Here is a 13,857-nt window from a genome sequence, read left to right as displayed (position 1 = left end):
TTTTAAATTGTTGCCAGCAAGTATTATCGCCCAGTATTGTATTTAAATAATAAAGAATCTGCATGAATGTATGTATGTTTCTCGCACTGTGAGAAAACAAACGAACCTACAACCATCAAATTTTGAATGATGTACTCCTCCACTTGGAAATGCGAATTTGAATTTCGAATTTGTTTTATTACCTATTTCATATTTTGGAAAACGTTAATGGATTTTTAATTAACAAATTCAACGATTTCAAAGAGTGCAATGACAACATTGTAAGGAGCAAAACTATTTTAGCTCCAGCGCGCGAGACTATCTACTGGAAGTTCTCAAGATATGCTATTTTAAAATATTTTGTGATTTTGAAATTAAATTGAATTTTATGTAGTGTAAACCCCAAGAATGTGATATTTAATAAATAAAGCAAAGAACAAAGCATTAATAATAAAAGCACAAAAAACATTTTGTAAAGCCATTTTAGTAATAAAACTGAACGAAACAGAAATGTTTATTTTAATGGTGATATAAAAATACCTTTAATTCATACTACAAATGCGCAATTAAATGTGTTTGTAGTGATCATTAAAATAATGACTTCCCCCTTTAACAACACTGAATGAATTTTTGTTGCTAGGTAAAGAAATAATATAGGAATTTTGAATGAATTCGATCTATTAGCATATAGATTTATTAGGGTGCTGAAGGTCAACAGTTTTAATTTATGGCTTTTAGCTAAAAATCACGCTTTTTGTTTCAAATTAACTGATATATTTTTCTGAAGAGCCTCTCAGAGTTTTAGAATTAGCTTTATAAAAATTCATGGCGTTCATTTTTAGGAGATATTTTAAATTAATCACATGGAATAATGATTGACGAGATGTTAACTTTAAACAGCTTCACAGCTACTAAAACTATTTTTCTCTACTTCTTAAAAGTAATAGCAACTGTAATGGATTTAACAAAGTAAAATAAAACTTTTGGAAAAATTACATAATAATGATAATTTTAATTAAAGACATAACACGGTAAGTGAGAACCCACAATTTTATATTATCGAAGATTTTAGTATAAATCTGAAGTTATTTTAAGTGATGTCAAATATAAATATTCTGTTTCAGAAATACGTATACTACGAATACTAAAATACGAGACATTTTAAATGCCATTTTCAGCCATTTAAATCTAACTTAATTTCTCAATAAATGAAGCACATGTTTTAGGGCTTAACGTAAATGAGTAGCTGAACTGCATTTCAAGTATAATCATGACAAAGAAAATATTTTAATCAATATTAATTATTAAATAACATTATTATTATTATTATTAAATAATTAATTATTAGTATAAGAAGTTCTATTAATTATGATTAAATAACTAATGAATTATTAATTATTAGTAAAGAAGTTTCTATTCATTATTATTAAATAACTAATTAATTACAAAGTATTATTAATCAATAAATTATTTAAGTATTAACCATTATTAATATTAGTATTAAATATTATTATTATTAATTACTTTTATTATTATGAAATATTATTAGCTCAGAAGGGCTATTAATTTCGTTTTGGCATTTTCCGTTGAAAACTTTGAAAGTATGAATCACTTTTCAAATTGTTGCCTCCAAATATTATCTCCCTGTATTATATTTAAACAAATTAAATAATGAAGAATCTGCATATATATATGCATGTTTCTCACATTGTAATAAAACAACGGTACCTAGAGTCAAATTTTGAATAACGTCTATATATAACGTCTGATGCCCATATTCGTCTCCACCCGAACATGGGCATCTGGAAGCCCGAATTAGGAATTTGTTTTATTATCTATTTCATAATTTGTAAAGAATTTATGAGTTTTTGGTTAAGAAGCTCAACGATTTCAAAGCAAGCATTTGTACGGAGAATAAACATTTTTCTCTCCGGCACAAGAGACTGTGTATCGGAAATTCTAAAGATATGTATGGTCTTTTTAAATTATTTTGCGATATTGCTGTTGAATTGAATTTTATGGTTTAAGTGCCAAGAAAATGACATTTAATACATAAAAGTAGCACACAAAATGTTAAAAACCTTTTGGGGTAATATAAAATCTGAAACTTTCAGATTTTTCTTTTATTATTATAAAATAATTAATCAATACTAATAAATTATTTTAAATTTGCATCCTGAAAGAGAAATTTCAATGATTTTAATGGAAAGATATTTTTTCTAGCTATTATTAAAGCAAATTGTAAGAAGTAAAGATACAGAGAGTTATAATCAATTTATTACTAATAAAATAAATATGACTATGCTAAAACTCATAGATATGTTACTTATTAAAAACTAGATGCTGTTTTTCTACTAAAAGTAAACACGTCAGATGTCGAGTAGTAAAGATGTTAAACAGTGGTATGTTCGAGCTTGATCTCAAATCCCGATGAATTGGCTGGCTAAAGAGAAGCTATTATGGTTTTCTCCATAAAGATAAGCTTTATAGCTTTCCCCATGTATGTTATAGATACAAGTCAGTTTTTCTTAAAAAATCTCGCTCGGTTACATGTTTAATTAACCTAATATGTGTAAAGTGAAGCTCTTCGTTTCCTAGCCGCTGTGGACTACTAACGCAAACTGTAAATCTTAAAAGATACATTAGCATGCTACACTCATTCCATAAATTAAGGATAATGCAAAATCAAGCAAAGGAAGAGTTAGAAGCAAAACAAATTTAACTTATTTGTAAAGCTTATTTATTAAACAAAAGGTAAAGAGCAAAAAAAGCTGCTATATGTTTGATATTATAAAAAAAATTAGCGATTTTTTCTCCCTGGAGCAAATTACAAAAAAAAAAAAAAAAAAAAAAAAAAACTATTTACAAAAAACCAATATTACATGGTTGGTATGATTGTTAATACATTGTATGTGTCCCAGACGATGCAATACAGACCGTACAAAGCCTAGGAATGCTGAGTACCAAATTATCGATCTGATATTGGGGGATTTTACACCACACAAAAAGCAATGCTCTCCGAAGTTCCGGTAGACATGTAGGGGGAGGTTGACGGGCTGCAACTCGTCGGCCAAGCATGTCCCACACGTGCTCTACTGGATTCAAGTCCGGTGAGAATGCTGGCCAGTCCATACGGGTGATATTCTCCGATTGAAGGCATTCGCCTACGATGTTTTCACGGTGAGGACGCGTTGTCATCCATAAACACAAATTGTGCGCCCATGGCGCCCCGAAACAAACGTACATGTTGTTCCAGAATAACGTCCCGATAGATTTGGCTTGTCATGGTTCCAATTTGAACATGCATGCCAGTTCTGGAACCCAGAATAATTCCACCCCAAACGAGCACTCCTGCACCACCGTAACGGTGTCGTTCAATGATGTTTTCTTGGTGGCAACGGGTACCTGGAGCTCTCCATATGAAAGTCCGGCGAGAATCAGTGTGCAAGCTAAACCTGGACTCGTCAGAAAACATCACACAAGCCCACTGTTGCGGTGTACACAATGCATACTCTCTACTCCAGGCTAACCGCAGGCAACAGTGAGTTGCAGTAAGTGGAACGCATCTGACAGGTCTACGAGCATATAGACGAATCTGCCCTAAGCGTCTGTACACGGTCTGCCTTGAAATTGTCGTGCCAGTGGCTGAAGAGAGCTGACGAGACAGGTCTGAGGCTTGGCTCCGCCTGTTTCTTTTGGCATTTACTGCCAAATACCGGTCCTCATTCGGCGTTGTAACTCTGGGGTGACCTGTGCTGTAACGTCTACTCGCATTACCATCATCTTTGAACCGTTGCCAAAGCCTGGAGATGACACTCTGGGCAATTCCAAGTCCGTCTGATACTTCCAGTTGGGTACGCCCACATTCCAGACGGCCGATAATTCTACCACGTAAAAAATCTTCCAAATGCGTCCTTTATGTCATAACTATTCGGTTATTGCACTGAAATGCTTATAAAGCGCCTGCGAACAATTTTACTTCTTTGCCTGTATTCCTTATATATCACTCTCTTACACTCTCGTCATTGTGACGTACCATCGGTTTTATCTGGTTACTTCCTGAAATTTGCATATGATTCTTGTAGATGTGTGTAGTGAGTTTACAGGTGATATATTTATTTTAGAGTTCGATTTCCGCGTGACTCCGAATTATCCTTAATTTATGGACATGAGTGTATATACCAGGGGTGGACAAAGTGCGGCTTGCGAGCCTGATACGGCTCTCGCAGGCAATTTATTCGACTGATGCATGTAAAATATATGTATGAAATATGGTAAACTAAAACTATTCACTTTCCGAAAGGAAGTAGTTAATTAGTTTAGACTCTTTTTACAAAGTTATCCGGGATTTCTTTCTATTTAAAACCTCCTCCACTGCTTCTATAATGATGTAAATACGAACTTGTGGCTTTTAGAAAATCTAGATGCGGCTCTCGAACATTCCTGAATTCAAACGTGCGGCTCTTACTGACATGAAGTTTAGCCAACCCTGCTATATACCAAAGAAAATTTGCTACTTAAAACTCTAAATGATATTCATATTAAATAAATTTATTTCTTTTAATCTATTTCCAAATTCCATTCATCTTAGGAATAGATGAGCTATATTATGCTATAAGTAACCATAAAATAAAAGGAAATGAAGAAAAACAGAGGCATGACACAAGTCACAGCCTAATAAAACTTCAGTTTCTGGACGCATTAAGTTGAAAAAAAGGGAAAATCTGAAGCAATTACAAAAGCCCCCCCCCAAAAAAAAAAAAAAAAAAAATTGTAAATCAGGAATTCTTAATCAAAGGTTCCCGCAGCCATGTATACATACTAATAGATGTATTTTCGAAAATTATGAACATTTTAAAATTTATCTAAACAAAATACGGATTCAATGGAACTATTATTACTCATACTAATTCAGAAGTCAAACAACAAAAATCAGCGTTATATTTTAAAATTTTCACAGGACTAGTTGTAAGGATCTTAAGTTTTACTAACGTTTATTTTATTTTAAATCTTTACTATCACTTCTTATTTTCTACTTCCGGCCAGAATTAAAAGCTTTAACTTATTTATGCAAATTTGTCTTGCGAACGCCAAGTACTTAAGTTGTGGCTTTTTGCCAAGCAAGAGAGAGGAAGGAGCTATTAGAAGCAGGCCGCTTGCCATAGCAGTTTTACTCAGTTGCTGGTTGCCTTCAAGGCCAGAGGTTTAATCCTCTTGATAATTTTAAACGTATTGTAGTGTTAGCAGTTCTCTGTACTACATACGGCTTTCTGTTAATATACGGCCAATCTTCAAGTAGGCACTTGTTTATTAATCCAAAGTTAGTTTAGTTAGAGTTTAGTTAATATTTTTATATTCTTACGTTCAGACCACAAGTGGTTTGTCTCTGTATTCCGAAGTCCGGAAATCATTGTAAAGAGAGAAAAAGAAAGGGTTTCGTATACCCTTCTTGTGTGTATTGTCCACTTCCCACATTTATTGAACATAGCTTTAGTAAGCTCCCTGTTCCGAGTCAGGTCATTTAATGTTCCCAAAGCAAGTAAGGAGGAATACTGAACCAGATATAGTTTCGATGGTTTTTACCGAACCACCATCTTCAGCTGCAAAACCGCAAAAGAATGCGGTTTTGCAGGTCATTCATTTGCGGTTTTGCAGCTGAAGATGGTGGTTCGGTAAAACTATCGAAACTAGTCCTGTGAAATTTTTGAAAATATAACGCTGATTTTTGTTGTTTGACTTCTGAATTAGTATTTGTTCGGCGTGTTATTGTGTCTTAATTATTATTACTCATATTTACTTCTTAAATAACAGCTCCAGATCACATTAATTTCTCCCATTTACATGAAAATAAAATGACATTTTCTTCCCGAAAACATACAATTTTTTATATGCATAGCCTAAAATTAATATATACCAATACATACACATCTTTCTATCTTTATCAAACAGAAAGACAAATCAATGTACTAATTACCACATAAAAAGAAAAATTAATACAGAAATTAAATCAATATATGGATTATTAGGCAAATGAATATAAGGATCAATATACGCTCATTTCGTAATTTTTCAGTGTGTAATATAATATATTCATGTCTTAATATTTTACTTAAAGAAAAAGATGCTTACTGTCTGTATCAACATGTGTTTGTTATTTAGGCTATTTAAATTGTTCGCTTAGTTTTACCCTTCAACACATCACTTTATACGGATACAGTAAGACCCCGATTAACGCTGTTTCGTTTAGCACTGTTTTGGTTTAGCGCTCTTTTATTTCAACCCGGGGATTCCACGAAATCGCTCGCAGCATACGGGGATTCCCCGAAATATTATGCAGCGATAGGTTTCAAATACATATCCGAAAGAGTGTACTTGTATTTCTTGTTTGGTGCGGTATTGTACAGACATATTTTGAAGGGGTAAATATGGAAGATGTCGAAGAAATATTTCAAGAAGCAGCGGCTAGTCTTTCTAATGATGAGCTCAAGGAATTAACTGAACAAGAAGAAAACAAAAATGTTGACAGCAGTGATTCAGAAGAAGAGCAAAAAGAACTTTCGATGGCGTTTGTAAAAAGGAGTTTGTCTACCATAACTGAAATAATGGATCAATTCATTGAAAATGATCCGAATTTTGACAGGAGCTCAAAAGTAAGGCGTGGTGTTAGAGATGCTCTATCCGTTTATGAAGAACTTTTAAGAGAACAACGCAAAAGAAAAAGGCAAACAACATTAGATGCTTTTGTCACAAAAAGGCAGAACACTGAAAACGCGGAATTTTATTTGTTTTTTTTAAGAATATTCGTTTTGTTATTTATATTTTGTTTTTATTTTTGCAAGAAATAATAATGTGGTATTAATTTGGGCTTTAAGAAATAAATGTTTGGTTTTATTTTTATTAAAAAAACAAACTTTTTAAATTTAATACCTAACCAATTTCCTAGCCATCTTCCCCTAACCCCAATATTTACATGTAAAGATAGCCTCGTTTAGCGCTGTTTCGCATTACGCTCTACTTTGATGGAACGTATCCCCCGCGTTAAGCGGGGTCTTACTGTATTTTAAAAGAAAACTTTTTTGCTTGTAGAGTACCTTTAAAAATCCAAGACATTTTTTAAGTTTCTTTTTTTTCCTTTGAAATTTCGAATTTATATGTAGGCATCCCAGGGAATATTCACGCGATGGTTTAGCTATCATAGGCATATGGCGCACAAAAGCTATTAGCCTTGTTCACACCGCCCACCAGCGGCCGAGCGGTAAAGTCGCTGAACACTGGTAAGTTCGGTCCGAGGTTCGAATCCCGCGAACGGGCTGGCTGCATGGGCGTTTTCGTGGTTTTCCCCATGTGTAACGTGCATACGAGCCAGTTTCCCTTAGAAAGTCCTCCACGAAAGGCATCCCTCCCCTTAGGCAGATATCCCTAGTGTGCTTTGCCATAATTAAATACACCATCTTGTTCACACCTGTGGAACAGAGTTAAGCCATTAGTAGTCATAGAGGATAAAGTTACACATACGTGAGTATGCAGCTGACCAAGTGAAATCGTCGACGGGATGTCAGTTCGGGACTGTTACTTTGTTATTGGTTGGTTTTCAAATCTGGTTAGCATAAAGATTAATAATTAGAACATTTAGACAACATTCTGATAGTAGTTTCCGTGTCGTAGCAGTGACGGCTTACTTAGCAACAGAAGTTCGGCTTCAGCAAGTTGAAGCAGAGCTGTAGTATTAGCTGAAGAGTCCTTCAAAGTTTGGTCAAACGGTGTTTGTCGGAAGATAAATAAAAACTACATTTGTAAAACATTGAAACATAGTTATACATTTGAAGTAAATGTAGTGTATTGTTGCATATTGTAAAGTAAAATGATGAATGGTACGTTACATTTGAAGCTTTCATTTTTTTTTCGTTTAAATAAGAATCTTGTACTTGATGTTTTATCTCATTAGCCAAGATGGCATTGGATATATACAGTGGATGGACAAAAATATGGAAACACCGTGTGAAATGCATGTTTGAAAAGAAAGATTGATTTTATTGAAATATGTAGGTGGCGCTGGCGTTTTTGACTACTGACGCCACCTATATAACTTCGTAAATGTGCTAAACAGTTCAGTTGTTGTCGGAGTACTATTATGGGAGGTTGCATTGCATTATGTCAGAGTTAACAGACTTCGAACGTGGGCAAATTGTTGGAGCACGTATGGTAGGTGCTTCCGTAAGCAAGGTAGCCGAGGTGTTTAGTTTTTCAAGAGGTACTGTATCGAAGATTTATTCCGCATATTTGAAAAGCGGAAAACATCATCTGCTAAATCACAGCGCGGACGAAAGTGTGTCCTGACTGATCGTGACAGACGATCATTAAGGGCAATTGTGACGAAAAATAAGAAGACCACAGCTGCAAAAGTTACTGCTGAAATGAATGTTGTGTTACCGAACCCTGTGAGTACCAAAACCATTAGAAGGGAGCCTCATAAACAGGGAATTGCTGGCCGTGCTGCAATCGAGAAGCCACACATCAGTGATGCTAATGCCCGTAACAGGAAAAGGTGGTGTTTAAGTCATAAAGCCTGGACTATAGAGCAGTGGAAGCGAGTAATATGGTCTGACGAGTCTTCTTTCACATTGTTTCCCACTTCTGGCCGAGTTTACGTCTGGAGAACGCCATCTCAAGCCTATAATACAGACTACTTGTTGCCAAGAGTAAAACATGGCGGGGGTTCTGTTATGGTTTGGGCAGCCATATCGTGGTTCTCTGCTAGCCCCATGATAACTGTGTCAGGGCACATGACTGCCAAGACTTATCTGAACATTTTGGCCGATCAAGTTCATCCCATGGTACAAACTTTGTTCCCCGATGGTGATGGTGTCTTCCAAGACGACAAAGCCCCTGTTCATACAGCTCACATTGTCCAGGACTGGTTTTCTGAGCACGAGGATGAGTTGTCCCATCTCCCCTGGCCACCACAGTCACCAGACCTGAATATTATCGAACCTTTGTGGTCTACATTGGAACGGAAAGTGCGTTCTCGTTATCCACCGCCAACATCGTTATCTGAACTTGCCACCGTTTTGCAGGAAGAATGGTATAATATTCCCTTGGGAAACATACAGGAACTGTATTTATCCATTCCGAGAAGACTGCAAGCTGTTTTGGATGCCAACGGGTTTCCTACACCATATTAAGCAAAGAAACATGTTTTTTTAAAGGTGTTTCCATATTTTTGTCCAACCCCTGTAGTTGCAAGTTATAGTTCCAACGTGAGTTTTTGCATTTGCGCTTGTTTTGTTGCAGCTGATCGCTGTGCGGAATGAATTTCACTGCTAACTAATAGATGCCAAATTATTAACCGAGACGACATGGGTAATAAATGCCACACTATTCTTTTTGAGAATGATCGTAAATTCCTTGAAAGTCGCGAAATATGATTTTAGTGCTTCATTGCGGCCATCCACTGTGGGTAAGTTGAAGAAACGACTGCTTACAATGAAATGTAGCCAGAAAAGAAAAATTAAAATGATTTATAACATAAAAATTACTGATTCGAAAACCCGCTTCTTACTTCCGTTTTTACTTTAAACGATACTTTTCCTTTCATAGAAAATATCTTTTATAGTTTTGAATTAAATATAAAGCATTGCCGCAGAGAAATATTTCGGTAAACTCCAAGTTTATGAATATTTTACTTCTGATAGAACGTTATCAACTTTCATTGGATAACTTCTAAATCTTAAATTCTTCTTTCACTCTCATAACAAGCTACACCATATAAAGTACGCACGCACATACACATATCATAAGCCTAATAAATTTTCTTATGATACGTAGAAACCCATTACCGGGTGATAAAACTTCAAACTTGCCCGCTTTTTCAGAGATATACACAGTCAGAATTGCCAACTCCTAGTACGCAACCGAATCACGTATTTCAATAATGTACAAGGACGAATAAAAAGAAATCATGAAAAATGTACATTAAATCTCGCCAGAGCGACGTCGAGAAGTGTTATGAAATAATCCACATAAAAATATAGTGACCTGTAGTGCGTAAAAAATTCAAACACTGCGCTAATTTTACTTTAGAGGCTAGTGAAGGAGATAGAATTTTTTATTAAGTGGAAGTTTTTTTTTGCAATTTTTGCAAAATTTTGTTTACAGTACACATTTAGAAAAACAAGAAATTTGAATAAAAATTTCAAAAATTTAAATTTAAAAACTCCAGATTACAGTTTAACACATTAAAGAATTTATCATTACAGCTTAAAATTGTTAAAAAACTTCATAAATAAATAAATAAATATAGAAATCATATAAATGAAATATCGAAATTTAAGCCTGGTATGTAGATATATTTCAGTTCAATGCCGAAATAATTTTAAGTTAAACAATTACTGCAGGCCTAGTTTCCTAGAAATTAAAGATGGAAAGCATAAAATTTTATATTTAAAATTAGGAGTGTCAAATAGTACCTTATATTTAAACTGGTAAAATCAGCTAATAGGGAAAAAGTTGATTATTATAATATCAACGATTAGCAGAAGACTGAACTGAAGAACCCATTTGTTTTCTCCAAGAAATTCAAAATTATATATTTTTTACAAATACTTTGCAAAAATTTGTAGTATTTTAAAAATACCCATATATTTTTCAAATTTTATGAAAAAGGCTAGCTGCATGTGACTTAGTTTAATTTGATATTCTAATTTAAATTAATAATTAGTATCAACGAAATAAAAACATTCATAAAAGTTTTTATAATAAGTCCCAAATAAAATTTATATTTCTCATTTGTCAAAAAAAGTGTACAAATTCATTTGGAAATTTCTTTTTACTTTGTAAATAAGTATTATTTTGGTAAGCGTGTGTATGTGATTATGGCAAAGCCTCGAGGGCTATCTGCCTAAGGGGAGGGATGCCTTCGTGGAGGACTTTCTAAGGGAAACTGGCTCGTATACACGTTACACATGGGGAAAACCACGAAAACACCCATGCAGCCAGCCCGTTCGCGGGATTCGAACCTCGGACCGAACTACCAGTGTTCAGCGACTTTACCGCTCGGCCGCTGGTGGGCCTTATTTTGGTAAGCAAGATAAATTCTGAACCTTTATTAAATTTCATTCTGTTTAATAACAAAAAAAAAAAAAAAAAAAAAAAAAAAGAACGCAGCTTTAATAAAATTATTTTGGGAACAATGTAAAAAAAATAGAAATTCTTTTCTTAATAATTAAAAACTTACTTAATAATGAGAAGAAAAATCAGTTTTTTAAGAAACAAATGCTATGCGGCGCGCATTCATTCATTTTTTTTAGAGACATCAATAAATTTATTTCTGAATGAGCAAGAAATAATCAGGTGAAATGGCTTTAATCAAGCAAGTTGTTTTTTTCGTTTTATTCCTTAAAAAAGTTATATCTGCCTGTTCACGCTTTCTTTTCATTAAACAGTCCTTTATTTTTTCCACCAAATAATAATGGAAGGCTTAACACATATTATAATAGAAACAATTTAATAGCATTTCAATTATTAAAATAGCTATTGAGATAAGTTAAATTTCAATACGATAAGGATAATCATTTAAAGGTAGCAGTGGTTATAAAATTCAGTTGCAATTTAAAATACTTACTTTTATTTTAATGCTCATTAAAATACTTACTTTTTGTTTAATTTTACTAAGGTGTGTAAGGATTACGTTAATTTTATTAACAGTTAAATTTTAAGTTAAAGTTCCTTTCCTGTCAACTTCTTATCTTTAACTTACTACTTCCGGCCAGAATAGAGTTTTGGAATGACTCTGAATACTTAATGAGGTGGTGGTGTATTTAATTATTGCAAAGCACACTAGGGCTATCTGCCTAAGGGAAGGGATGCCTTCGTGGAGGACTTTCTAAGGAAAACTGGCTCGTATACACGTTACACATGGAAAAAACCACGAAAACACCCATGCAGCCACAGCCCGTTCGCGGGATTCGAACCTCGGACCGAACTACCAGTGTTCAGCGACTTTACCGCTCACCCGCTCGTGAGCACTTAATGAGGAGGAGCGGTATTTAAACCGCGAAGTCTACTTGCTGAGTTAGAGAGAATCAGAGTTTCTGATTTGCACGCGTCTGCCTTTTGGCCACTCTCTTTCTCAAAGCCGTTATTACGCTCGGCCGCCAATGATAAGCTTCGTAGGGCTTATCATTGGCCGAGCGGCCCTTACTCAGGCCCTTGATAAGCTTCGTAGTCAAATAGAGTTAAGGAGCCAATCGGTTAGAATCTTGATAGCTTCGGCTATATCTCTTTAGTTAATCTTAGTTTTAGTTAAAATTTCAGTCTCTTAAGTTCAAGCCCAAGTGTCGGCTTTTATTGTACATTTCAAGATGGAGTTTTGTTAAATCTTATTGGAATAATAAAGGGTTAGTTACCCTTCCATCTTGCTGTTTCTTGTTACACTAACTGAAGCGATTATTCGCTAACTAGTTAAGATTCGTCACTTTCTACAGTAACTGAGAAATACACTAGTGAGAATCTTACAGGTTTAATTGAAGTCAATTATATTTCATTTTTGTTTAACGTAGCCGAGATTTGAACTCGATGAGAAGCATTCCAGGTTATAATAATAATTTGTATAATTTGCGCATAGATTTAAGGAAGAGGTATTCAGGAATTCCGTAGGTGCACAGCAAATTTTGCTATTCGCACGCTAGTATATTTTCTGCACAAATACCCTGGGAGGACGGGTCCGAGGGTCTCCCACTCCGCATCAACCTCTCGATAGGACTTTCGGCTCGTCTCTTATTCAGAGTGACCCCATTCAGCAAAGACACTAAACATTTACAAATATCCATGCCTTCTACGGGATTCAAATCCGGACTTTTAGGTATCACAGTAGGCTCCACTAACCACCATACCGTCTGGGCGGCTCAATAACAGTTTTAGATTGTTTAGTTGCAAATCAGTAATTATACAATAGTTATAACATTTAAGATACTAAAATAAAACATATTTACAAAACCGCTTTAAAAGCATTTACAGTTTTGTCTCTCATGTGCAGGAGTAGGGAAATATAAAGCCTATTAAAGTAATAATTGACTAGTATCATAGCTGACACACATTAAATAGTTTAAAATAATTAGCTAACATTAATTTAAGTAGCATTAATTTTTTGCACGTTTTCAGTTTTTAAATGCTCAAGTTTCTTTCTTTACAGCAAAAAGTTACTAGTTAATTCAGAAGCATGAAATATACAAATAAAAATGCAACTTATTCGTTTTTTGACAAATCATTATACGAGTATATATTTACAGCTGTTGAAATCTGAAAAAAGCATATCTGAGAAGTTATCGCTATGAGATTATTTATAGGCACTTTATTTTTTACCTCGACATTTTCGACGACGATGTGTGAAGTTTTTTTAACCGCTTTATTTGTCACTACGATATTTGGTATCATGATGTTTTACAAATGCGATACTTTCTCCTTGCTTTCTTTTCTCCGACGATGTTTTGTTCGACGGCATTTTCCTCTTGCGCTGTTTTCTCCGTCTTGCGCTGTCGCCCACCAGCGGCCGAGCGGTAAAGACGCTGAACACTGGTAGTTCGGTCCTAGTTTCGAATCCCGCGAACGGGCTGGCTGCATGGGCGTTTTCGTGGTTTTCCCCATGTGTAACGTGTATACGAGCCAGTTCCCTTAGAAAGTCCTCCACGAAGGCATCCCTTCCTTTAGGCAGATAGCCCTCGAGGCTTTGCCATAATTACACACACACACTTTCGGCATGTCTTGGGCGGATACCAAACTTTCTAATGAAACGTTGTTTACTCTAAACGGCCCAACTTAAAAGCCTGAATCTGTATCTAAACATCTACAAGTAAGCATTAAATAACAATTTAATACATACAA

General features: G+C 34.8%; 1 protein-coding gene across 1 annotated transcript in view; it reads right to left on the bottom strand.

Moving 5' to 3' along the window:
- The window catches only part of LOC118191343 (uncharacterized), a 422,216-nt gene that overhangs the window by 252,620 nt on the left and 155,739 nt on the right, over positions 1 to 13,857 (bottom strand). The window lies entirely within an intron of this gene.

Source organism: Stegodyphus dumicola, chromosome 6 (genome assembly GCF_044657685.1).
Source record: "Stegodyphus dumicola isolate Sdum_Otavi_A_Nest chromosome 6, ASM4465768v1".
Taxonomy (NCBI): Eukaryota; Metazoa; Arthropoda; class Arachnida; order Araneae; family Eresidae; genus Stegodyphus; species Stegodyphus dumicola.
Note: the sequence above shows the minus strand (reverse complement) of the source record. Positions and strands in the feature narration are given on the sequence as shown.